This window comes from Eriocheir sinensis, chromosome 30 (genome assembly GCF_024679095.1).
Source record: "Eriocheir sinensis breed Jianghai 21 chromosome 30, ASM2467909v1, whole genome shotgun sequence".
In the NCBI taxonomy this organism is placed as follows: domain Eukaryota; kingdom Metazoa; phylum Arthropoda; class Malacostraca; order Decapoda; family Varunidae; genus Eriocheir; species Eriocheir sinensis.
In genome coordinates, this window is record NC_066538.1 from 11744531 (window position 1) to 11757248 (window position 12718).

The 12718-nt window shown below is 42.4% G+C and overlaps 1 pseudogene; it reads left to right on the forward strand.

The window, feature by feature from the left end:
• The window catches only part of LOC127005759 (cilia- and flagella-associated protein 251-like), a 49937-nt pseudogene extending 38365 nt beyond the window's left edge, over positions 1–11572 (forward strand).
• The last annotated feature ends 1146 nt before the right edge of the window (positions 11573–12718 follow it).

The following is a 12718-nucleotide window of genomic DNA, read 5'->3' on the forward strand; positions in this document are numbered from 1 at the left end:
AAACATTCGATCAGTTTTCCTCGGAGGCGACGTTTCTCAAGAGAGAACATGTTAAGGGTGGAAAGCCTCTCGTCGTAGTGTTCGTTGCGCCAGGAAGGATCATTTTTGTTGCCCGACGTTGAACACCTAATTTAACTATGTCCTTTGCATGGTGGGGAGACCAAAACTGTACCGCATATTCCAAGTGGGGTCTGACTAAGCTATTGTAGAGCGGAAGTATTACTTTTTTTTCTAATAAAAAGTTTATTTTGATGAAGCCTAACATTCTGTTCGCTTTATTTGCTGCATCGACGCATTGCTGTGAGAATTTGAGGTTTGACGCGATTTTGACACCCAGGTCCTTGACGCATTGAACGCTTTTGAGTTTGACGCAGCGCACTTCGTAATGGAACTTCTTATTTCTTGTTCCAACTTGAAGGACCTGGCACCTGTCTACATTAGAGGGCATCTTCCATATATCAGACAAAGCTGAAATTTTATGCAAATCCTCTTGGAGGCTTTGTCTGTCTTCGTCAGTGAGAACCGAGTTACCAATCTTTGTGTCATCTGCAAATCTACTAATGAGATTATTGATTCCAACATCAACATCGTTGATGAAAATAATGAAGATCACTGGGCCAAGAACCGATTCCTGAGGGACGCCACTAGTGACAGGCACCACTCTGTATTGTCTGTTGCAAAACCAATTCGCGATCCATTGGTGTACTTGGCCGTCAATACCTAGTTGCTTTAATTTATAAAGTAATTTATGATGTAGAACTTTATCAAACGCTTTCTGGAAATCAAGATAGAGTACGTCCAGTGATTTGGTTACGTCATAAACTGAGAAGAGGTCGTTATAAAAGATCAAATGGTTTGATAGGCAGGATCTTTTGTTACGGAAGCCATGTTGTGAATCCCCAAATAATGAGTGGCTTTCAAGGTAACTAATAATTTTGTCTCTTATTATGCTCTAGAGTAGCTTACCTACAATTGAAGTTAGACTAATGGGCTTGTAATTATCCGGTATTTTTTTGTCTCCTTTCTTAAAAATCGGTGTTACGTTAGCCTTTTTCCAGTCCGAAGGGACGATGCCTTGTCGCAAGGACATATTGAATACGGTTGTGAGAGAGGAGAGTATTTCGCTCTTTGTTTTGTAATAGAGGATATACTTTGTCAGGTCTGGGACCTTTATTTGTTTTAAGGGATTAGCGAGCTTTTAGGACTTCATCGGTAGTTATGACAGTTAGGCAATGCATGCTCGAGATTTACATTAGTACTGTTGTCGTCGCTGGTGTTGGTGGTAGTGGTGGGAAGACTGCTAGTATTAAACACCGAGGAAAAATAAATGTTTAATAAGTTCGCAACGTGTTGGCTGTCAGTCACTAGTTCACCGTCACTCTTTGTTAGAGGTCCAATTCCACTTCTGATCGCCTTCCTGTTGTTTGTATAACTGAAGAAGGATTTCTGATTATTTTCACAGCTGGCTGCAATGTTTTTTTCATATCTACGCTTTGCCTAACATACTAATCTTTTTACTCGCCGCCTGGCTTCATGACAAAGTCTAATGTTTTTAGGGGTGCTTTGCTCTTTCTTTAACCTGCAAGACAATTTTCTCTCCTTACCCGAATGTTTAGTTTCGCTATTAAACCAAGGTGGACTTTTATTAGTCTTACTTGGCTTCTCGCACAATGGGACAAATGTGTTCTGCTGAGTGAGTAAATGTTTTTTAAAGTTAAGCCAGGCTTCCTCTACGTTGCCGTCATCTGATAGTTGTATTTCTGTTAGTTTTTGTCGGATTTCTACGAAATTTGCTCTTTTGAAATTGGGCACCTTTACTTGATTTTCGGTCACTGTTGTTTGAGCTCTAATGTCAACGCACACTAATTTATGATCTCAAGAACCGAGGTGTTCTCCTACCGTAGCATTACTGACTAGGTTATCTTGGATCGTTATAACAAGGTCTAGTATGTTATTTTGTAGAGTTGGTTCAGTTACCATTTGGCTTGGGTAATTTTCTTCTAAAAATTCGATCATTCTATGTGACTCGCTTTCTGTACCTGACAGTGTCGCCCATTAAATATGAGGGAGATTAAAGTCTCCTATTATCAGTGAGTCGCTGTTATTAAGTGATTGCCTTAAAACGCTGTACATTTCAACATCATCTTCGAGTGATTGCCCCGCAGGCGTGTAGGTGACGGATATATTTATAATAATTTTTACAATTTTTACTCGCACGCACACGTGTTCAACGTTACTGTCTCTTGGTGTTCTGTCAGTGGGTTGCAAATAGCTTTTGACGTCAGGGCGACACCACCACCAGTGCGGTTAACACGATATTTGTTGAAGAGTCTGTAGCCATCTATGTTGTATTCTGAACTTAAATCATATATATTGTCGTATCAATAAATGTTTCGGTTAAGCAATTACATCATAATTTTCTGTTGAAACAAGCCATCTCAATTCGTCAAATTTGTTGCTTAGGCTACGCGCATTGAAACTTAGGACTTTTATATTATCTTGAGGTTTAGTAATAGAGGTGGTGTTACTTGCGGGTTCACGGTTTCGAGTTTGTTGTGTTGCATGCCGTCTATTAACACGGGCGAGGTGGAGGGACGCGGGCGAGAGCAGTTTTTTGTTCGGGTGTTAAGTACTGCGTCGTTAAGAAGCCTTCCGAATCTGGCTGCCCCGACGGGTGACAGGTGTATTCTATCACATTGGAAGAGCTCACCCTGGCCGTATGAATTGTCCCTTGCTTTAAATAATTCGACGTCAAGCTCCCTGCAAAGAGTCTGTAAGCGGTTGTTGAGGCTGAAGGCCTTGCTGAAGAAGTCGCTCGCCGCCGACATCCGCGGTAGAATTCCTGAAATCACAATGTTAGGGGATTTAGACTTGTATTGCTGGATAAGCCTACAGTACTTGTCCAGCAGTTCCTCAGACCGGGTCGTGGTGACGTCGTTCGTACCTGTGTGGAGAACAAAAAGAGAATCATTAGAAGCCTCAGCGAAGACATCGTCCAGGGCAGCTGTGATGTCGTCAACTCCAGTTCCAGGATAAAAATAGTTACGCGCACGACGGGGGACTCTTCCACAGAATTCAACCACCTGATGGGGAATCATAGAGTCCCCAACCAAGAAAATGATCTGCTCCTCGTCCTCCTCCTCCAGTATGGCAAATCTGTTGAAGCAATAAGTAGGGTAAATGGCTCTGGGGGCGGGTCTGGCTCCTTCTCTCACGGGAGTGAAGCCTGCAGTGTCAGGTGAAGCTCTTCCATTCCCCTGTTGCGAGACATCTTCGGTTGATGGCGGGGATTGGAGAGCATGCGCGGCGGGTGATGGGGCGTCAGTGGCAGCAGGTGCGACGATGTTGGCCTGGATAAATTCCTGTAAGGTTTCGACAGTACGTGATAATTCAGTGATATTCTCTTCGCCAGCTATCAGCCTCTCATCTTGTTCAAGGAGACTGGTTTCCATCTGCTGTCTCATCAGACAGATCTTGCAGACGGGCGAGAGTCCTGTGAAGAAATGGTATGAAAAATTCCCGGAGCATGATAAACATTTCTTTAGCGTCATCTGGGTAAGCAAAAGAGAGCAAGTGAGAGGTTAGTTTTTAACGTCGTGTCAGGCAAAGGGGTTGCACACGAGAGAGAGAGAGAGAGAGAGAGAGAGAGAGAGAGAGAGAGAGAGAGAGAGAGAGAGAGAGAGAGAGAGAGAGAGAGAGAGAGAGAGAGAGAGAGAGAGAGAGAGAGAGAGAGAGAGAGAGAGAGAGAGAGAGAGAGAGAGAGAGAGAGAGAGAGAGAGAGAGAGAGAGAGAGAGAGAGAGAGAGAGAGAGAGAGAGAGAGAGAGAGAGAGAGAGAGAGAGAGAGAGAGAGAGAGGGGTGGGGGGGGGGGGTTGATGCTCTCCAATCCTGCCGTTTTACTACCTGACAGGATATCACAGTTGTCACACCCACTGTTATATATTTTTAAATGCGCAGAGAACTGACTTTTAATGTGAAACGTCCCCGTCCAGCCTTAGTGTTCAGTGCTATGTTATTCAGAGAGGGGTTAGTAGGAAGGAAAAAGATTCATGTAAAAACTGAATTAGTTATTCTGGATTAGGGTTATTACGTCTTTCTTTCAGCTGCTTTAACGCGTTCGTGATAATATGTAAGCCTGGTTCATTTTTTTTTTTACTTTGCCTCTCCTATCTTTGTTTAATCAAGTGGGGCTGTCCCGTTGATTAAATGCTACCTGGCTATAGCTGGGCTCTCCCAGGCTAAGGCCGAAAGGTCACCCAGGGAACGATATTCCCTTGTTTGGCAGCGGAGTAATTGTGCCTCTTACATTTTTTGTTTGTTGTTGTTGTTTGTAACTGTGTTGTGGTGAGATTTTTAATGGAATTTGGATGGGTGAGAACCTTAGTATAGGGGAGACAGTAGGGTAGGCAAAACAGATCCCTGAACACGAGGAACATTATTCTCTCTCTCTCTCTCTTTTCCAAGAAAAACCGATACACAGAAAAATCAATACATGCGACACTCCCAATACAGGGAGCCAACTTCCCTTCTCTCCACCGCTCGCCCTTTAGTCTGTATAACGAACTAATTTCCTTTCTTCACTTAGTGACATTTTCAATATTGTGTTTATGATGTCATACCGACAAGTGCGAAATACACACATGCAAACATACATGCACATATACATGTATACATATCATAAATGCACATAGGTACATATACAAGAATGACATATGGAAACATGGAGATACAGGTAACAGACAACATACTTCTCCAATACGAAGTTGCCCGACCTGTCAATTTAGTGTGTTCGATAGTCTATTCATGCTTACAGATCATATGAAAGCATCTTGGAACGTACGTTCAGTTTATTTCTGACGCAACGAAATAACAGCCGATTCGATTTTAAAGGAATTGAAGGTTTCTCACCTATTGTTTTTGAAGGAAGGTTGTTCCAATGGCGGATGACTCTGATAAAAACTCTTGCCAATATTTGAACCACATCACCTTACTTGGATACATAGGCCGTTCATTTTAATTCTTGAGTTGGTTTGTAGCTCAAAAAAATTGGATTGATTGACGTTACAGGATTTCTTCTGGTATATGAACGACTGAGTCATACCCTCTGGTAAGAATCTCCTTTCCTCGTTTGAGTTGTTCCTCCTCCAAGGGGTGCTATCATTTCCGAAGCACATCGCTGTACTCTCTCCACTAATTCAATGCCCTTCCTGTAATTGGAGGACCAAAACTAAACTTCATATCCGAGATAAGTCATTCCATTTAATTATATAAGAATAACATTACTCCTTGCGTCCAACACTCCTAGTTCCTTGTGATGAACCCGAGCATATTATTGACTTTGTTGTATGAATTTTTACAGTGCTGTGAATGTTTCAGATCGCTGCTGATGGTGACCAGAATTCCGATTCCTCCTACCACGACCTGCTCAGACTTTCTATGCATGTTATTTGTATGGTTACTATTTCTGGACCCGATGTGCATAGCTTTACACTTGTTGGCATTTGTCACCTTTCAAACTGGTTGGGTGGTCCTTTTGGTTGATTTCGCAACTGGCCGTCGTGAGGGCCTTTCCGCCTACTATAGTGTTATCAGTATATTTTGATGAGGAGGCTTTCATTCCTCTTTCAAAATCGTTGACATATAAAATTGAGAATGGGTCCCAGAACTGACCCTTCTGTTACTGGAAGCTGGAAGCAGGTCGGAAACCTGCCCGTTGAGTACACTCGTGTTTTCTATTGGTGAGACAATCTCCTATCCATGGAGTCGAAGTGTTTTCTATAACAGCTAACTGTAGTTTCTTAAGAAGTTGCTCGTGTGGTACCTTGGTGAAGGCTTTATGGATGTCCAGTTCAATAACAGTGCTGGGAATGTGGTATCCCAGAGTTTATACACAACAAGGAAGAAATTCAATAGATCTCTTAAACATGAGCGCACATTTCCGAAGTAGGGGTAGGCGGTGGCTGAGTGGTTAGCGTGCGGGGCCCACATTCATCACGTCATGGACAATGTCGATTCGAATCCCCACGCTACCACCTGGGATTTTTCAGTCACCGCCGAGTGGCCTAAGACTACCCACATGCTGTCCTGAAGACCACCCATTAACCCGGACTCAAGAAGAAACCGTCCAAGTGAATCAAAAATGAGTTCCGGGGGGCAGCATGAGCCAAGCATAACTGGCGCCACTATAAAAAAAAAGCATGCGCCATGACGAGCTTGGGCCGACCACCAGGCCCCTGAAGAAAGCCTACCGGCGCTATAGTCAGAGATGTAAAAAAAAAAAAAAAGTGCCAAGTGTCGGAAATTATATCATTATCTTTAGGAAACTGACAAGTTTGTCTCCAATATTCCTCTCAAGTATTTTTCCTACAACTGATGTAAAACTTATAGGCTTGTGGCTAAGGCAACGGTCGTATTTCCATTATTTGGATAATTGGTGTTACGTTTGGCATTTTCCAGTCTTCAGAAACTTCATTTATTTCTATTGACCGGTTAAATATCTTAGTGAGTAGTATAAGTATTTGATGTTTAGGTTCTTTCAACAACGTTGGAGACAATTAAAGGTCCCGTTGTCTTGATCGTGTCGAAATTATTCAGGTGCTTTTTCACACTATGGTCCCATATTGTGTCTGTTTTCAAGGGTGTGATACCCTTCGGTGGAGTAAGGTCCTTGGGAATGGTTTTAATATTCGTGACCCTAAATATATAAGCTAAATCAGGGCGTACTCTATAGCAGAGCGCGCACGCAATGCTCATCTCTGTCGTATTAGCTGTTTAGCGTGTGGTGGCAATGAACCCATTACCTTTGATCACAGGGCAGGTGAAGCGCCCGGGTTACACCCAGGTTTCCTAAAGTACCAATTTATCGACTTGCGCCTCCGTGGTCTAATGGTCAGCGTGCCTGGCTACTACTCCGCGGGCCAAGGTTCGAACCCCGGCCGGGGCAGTTGGCGTGCAGCTCACCCAGCTGTTCATCCTCCCTTTCAGGCTAGTCGATAAATGGGAAGCTGGGGAAACCTAGGGAAGGTAAACTGTGACAATCATGGATTTTACATTGCTCCGTGTCCCGGAGTAATTAGTTGATACTTACCACAGGCTCTAATTGCCAAGGGATCGGAGATGAGCACCATAGCCACGCGCAGCTATAGCGTATGCCCCCACATTAACCTTTATCTTAACGAAAGTGAGTATGAACAGCTGGTTGAGCTGCACACCGACTGCCCGGATCGGGATTCTAATCCGAGTACGGGGATTTGTAACTCGTCACGCTGCACAACGGAGGCGTAGAAAATGTACACACACACACACACACACACACACACACACACACACACACACACACACTGAGGGTTCTTTAGTATCATACGGTGAGTGAATTTCTCCATCTGTCCCAGCATCTAGTGACAGTCGAATTTATAACGTTGGATTATTTATTCTATCGACAACAACAACAACACACACACACACACACACACACACACACACACACACACACACACACACACACACACACACACACACACACACACACACACACACACACACACACACACACACACACACACACACACAAACACACACACACGCACACACAAATGGCCTCTGTGAAGTTTCTATGAAATCAATGCTTCCATACCAGGAGTACATTTTGACGTCTATCAATTTGTCCCACACAATAAAAGTGAAAAAGAATTTAAAAACTGAATCTAAAGATTAGCCAACGTTCGGCCGCCGGGATCGAGCAGAGAATTCCATTTTAAAACATCAATATTTTGCTTTAGTTCCCCCAAAAATATAAAGATAAAAACAGTGCACAAAGAGAAAGTCCATTGTAATCCTTTAGTTTGGTTGCTTTTGCGGGCGTTTCCAAAAGTGCTCTTCCTCTTTCCTACTTTTTATTTTAGAATAAACGGAAGCACTCTGTGAAGGAGGGATTTCTGTAACGTACGTGAGTGAACCCCAACAGTAAGTGTGTGTGTCTGGCGAGTAGTGGTGTGCGTGGGCCGGAGGAAGGAGGGGGGGTGGAGGAGGAGGAATATGATGGTGATGACGATCATGATGATGATAATGATAATGCTGAAAATGATGCTGATAATTTACATGGATTTACATTGAAAATCAGACCACACAGACCCCATGGTCCAGACTAGGTGATCTGTCCTTAAACCTATATGATTCTATATTAATCAGATAGCTCCAAAACCTTGCATTTCTACTCTAGTTAATATTAAGTTGAAGGAAGTGTCGGTCGAGCTTGTTTTTAAAGGAGTAAATCGTGTTACACTGGACCACTGAAGGTAGGAGCTTATTCCATTCTCGCACTACAACGTTGGTGAAGAAAAATTTGGTGCAGTTTGAATTTACTTGTCTACATTTAAGTTTTGTGCCATTATTCCTCGTTCGCAAAGTGTCATCGATCATAAACAATTTTGATTTGTCCACATTTATGAAGCCATTAAGTGTTTTAAAACATTCGATCAGTTTTCCTCGGAGGCGACGTTTCTCAAAAGAGAACATGTAAAGGGTGGAGAGCCTCTCGTCGTATGGTTTACTGCGCAAGGAGGGGGTCATTTTTGGTGCCCGACGTTGACCACCTTCTAATTTAGCAATGTCCTCTGCCTGATGAGGAGACCAAAACTGTACCGCATATACCAAGTGGGGTCTGACTAAACTGTTTTAAACCGGAAGTATTACTTCTTTATTTCTGAAGAGAGAGAGAGAGAGAGAGAGAGAGAGAGAGAGAGAGAGAGAGAGAGAGAGAGAGAGAGAGAGAGAGAGAGAGAGAGAGAGAGAGAGAGAGAGAGAGAGAGAGAGAGAGAGATAGAGAGAGAGAGAGAGAGAGAGAGAGAGAGAGAGAGAGAGAGAGAGAGAGAGAGAGAGAGAGAGAGAGAGAGAGAGAGAGAGAGAGAGATAGAGAGAGAGAGAGAGAGAGAGAGAGAGAGAGAGAGAGAGAGAGAGAGAGAGAGAGAGAGAGAGAGAGAGAGAGAGAGAGAGAGAGAGAGAGAGAGAGAGAGAGAGAGAGAGAGATGGGTGAGAGGGGAATGGTCGGAAGCATCCATACACGGAACACACGTAAACACAACACTGCAGGCTTAAGGTGCGTATGAACCTAGTAACCAAAACCTGGTCACAAGATACGGGAGTAAATTGACCCACACGAAGACATGAACAACACTCACGCTAACAAACTCGACGAGAGGAATAACATAGAACATACCTGGTTTCCACGCAGCATCCATCGTAACTGAAAAATAATGACGGAACGTTAGTAGCTGAAACGGACAACTAACCATACACCACATCACAAAACTGACATCATAATAATGGCTGAGCTCTATAAACAGAATCTAACACATACACAGCACACCAATGCATCTAATTATGTTTCAGTAACCAATATTCATATACGAACGATCAACAAACATCCACCATACAACTTTACCCTCCTACGATATTTCATCGTCCAAAATATCTTACTTAGTAACCCACCTCCTCTTCTTACTGGATCCTTGGTAAACATGAAAAAAAAATGTTAGGGACTTTTGTGTTATACGGGATATAATAGGATATATCGTTGTTGAATTTACTAAAGTAAAGCAATACCAGAGTTGGTGTTAGTAGCAGCAGCAGCAGCAGCAGTAGTAGTAGTAGTAGTAGTAGTAGTAGTAGTAGTAGAAGTAGTAGTAGTAAAAGTAAGAAAACATAACATGCCAAATACTTGTGGCTGTATATCAATCAAGAACAATCACAGGAAAAAAATAATAATAACAATATTATTAATAAACGTAATGACGCTACTACGAATATAATATTACTATAACTACTACTACTGCTACTACTACTATTACTACTACTGCTACTACTACAACTACAACATAAATGATACCTCTACCCATGTTTATTTTTCCGACACATAATCATGGAGGGCTCCATAGCTTGGAGGTCATTAGCCCCAACTCTGTTCGCTAATGACTGTGGCATCCAACCATATCACTAATACTACCTGACACTAAATCACCTATCATCTATTACGTCTAGATCCCCCTTTCCTTCCCTACTCAAGTCACTCCCGACCCACCCTAATGTCACTCTCCACCACTGTGGCTTCATAGTCCATATTGGAGATGGTGGTGGCTTTTGGGCCAGAGTGTCTGGTGCCCCTGAGACATAGGATGGCCGACCTGAGCAGGGAGAACGAGAGGCGACTACTACTACTACTACTACTACTACTAGTGAGTGAGAGTGGCAGGGTGAGGACGTGCGGCGTGAGCTTCTTGGAACTGCTGAGTCGACAATGGCGGGTAGAGCCAGGAGTCTGAGAGATTCCTGTTGTGTCTGTGAAGATTTTACAGGCGATAAGTGGATAGCATGCGGTTTGTGTCAAAGGTGGTGTCATGTGAAGTGTGCTAATTTGACTGGAGTCAAGAAGGATAATGTACCAAAAATAAATTGGATTTGCACTCCAGGTATTCATAAAGCGTCTCTCGCTGCCAACACTGTTGAAAAATTGGATAAATTCAAGCAAGACTTATCTAAAGGAAATATCTGTGGTTAAAGATGAGGTTGAAGCTCGGATGTCCAGTGTCAAGGAGGAGTTGAGTGAGATCGCAGGCGTGATTTGTAATGAGCAGGCAGAGTCGGGTCGCGCCAGTTTTGCTGACGTAGCCAGACGCAAGAGGAAGAAGAATCTCCTTGTGAAGGCCTCAGATCAAGACAAAAAGGCTACTGAGTTGAAAAATGAAGTTTTCAAGGCATTACAAGGCATTCAGATTACTGATTCAAGATTCACGAATGGAACATAAGAAGCATAAGAACATAAGAACGTAAGGAGTCTGAAAGAGGCCGGTCGGCCTATACAAAGCAGCTCCTGTATACTCAACCCCACCTTACCTCACAATCCATGGCTTTATCTAACCTCTTCTTGAATGTATCTACGGTATTGGCACCCACAGCATGGCTCCCAAGCCTGTTCCATTCGTCCACCACTCTGTTGGTGAACCAATTCTTGCCTATGTCTTTGTTAAATCTGAATTTGTCTAACTTAAAACCATTGCTACGTGTCCTACCTGGCTCTTTTACTATCAAAATCTTATTGACATCCCCTTTATTAAAGCCCTTCATCCATTTATAGACTTCGATCAAGTCTCCTCGCAACTCAAATTATCACGGTTGATTTATCTCCTCCACCAAGTTAAAGATCTGATGCCTTTACATGTACTTAAAATTCTTTACTATGCCCATGTCCTGCTCCACCTCAGTTATTGTACAGCCATATAGTGCAATACTTATCTTACTCACCTACTACCATTGTTCAGTCTCCAGAAGAAAATTGTCAGGATTTTAACAAAGAGCCACCTAGAACACACACAACCTCTTTTCAAAGAAACCAACATTTTAAAACTTTTTGACATTAATAAAATACATATTGGAGTTAATATGTATAAAATTCTAAGAAATAACTTTGATCTAGCATTACAACCACAACACAATTATCCAACACGCACTCGTGAAAATCTTACAACACCACAACACAATCTAACATTATTCAAACATTCCCTATCTTACTCAGGCCCTAAGCTATGGAATTCAATACCAAATCATATACAACTTTTGCCAACAATAAGTTCTTTTAAAAAACATTATACAAAATATGAAATAGCTAAATACTAGAAGCTTGAAATATCTCTTATATAAACAGTCCCTATCATGTTCCAACTCAATAAATGATACTTTTACTTTCATTCTCCTTCTTTCCCTTTCCCTCTCCCAAAGTATGTACATACTGTTGGGTTAATGGCCAACTAGCCATAAATGTATATATGTATATATTTTTCTTTTCTTGTCTTTGCCTGGTTCGTTGTAAAAAAAAAAATCATATTTTGCCCAAAAAACGTTGTTTTATATGGGCTACTTGCTTGTATGTATATTACAACATATTTTGCTCTTGTATTTTCTGCAAGTATAATAAAGTGTTTCAAAGTGTTTCGAAGTGTTTCAACCTTCGCCTTTCTAGAGAGTGTAGATTTAAATGCTTCAGCCTGTCTTCATAATGCAAGTTTCTCACCCCCTGTATCATCTTTGTCATCCTCCTCTGTACAGATTCTAACATCTTGATATCCATTCATTAGTAGGGGGACCAGAACTGAGCTGCATAATCGAGATGAGGTCTAACTAGTGCTAAGTAAAGTTTGAGAATGACTTCAGCGCTCCTATTGCTTACGCTCCTTGAGATGAAACCAAGTACTCTATTTGCCCGATTTTAACCTGAATGCATTGAGCCCTAGGACGGAGGTCAGCGCTCACTAGGACTCCTAAGTCTCTCTCACGCCCAGACCTGCTTAGAGGAGTGCCATTTAAGGAGTAATTGTGTGAGGGGTTATTCCTACCTACACTCAGAATGCTACACTTCCCGACACTGAATTCCATCTGCCACTTCCCCGCCCAATCATATAGTCTGTCAAGTTCATCCTGGAGAACGCTAGCGACCCTGTCTGATTGGATTACTCTACCGATCTTGGTATCATCTGCGAGCTTGCTGACATCACTAATAATTCCTGTGTCCAAGTTATTGATGTAAATAATAAAAAGCAGAGGACCCAGCACCGACCCTTGTGGGACTCCACACGTAACACTGCCCCATTCAGATTTTTTACCATTGATTTGCACTCTCTGCTTCCTAACACTAAGCCACCCACTTATCCAGTTCAAAACTTTCCCATCTA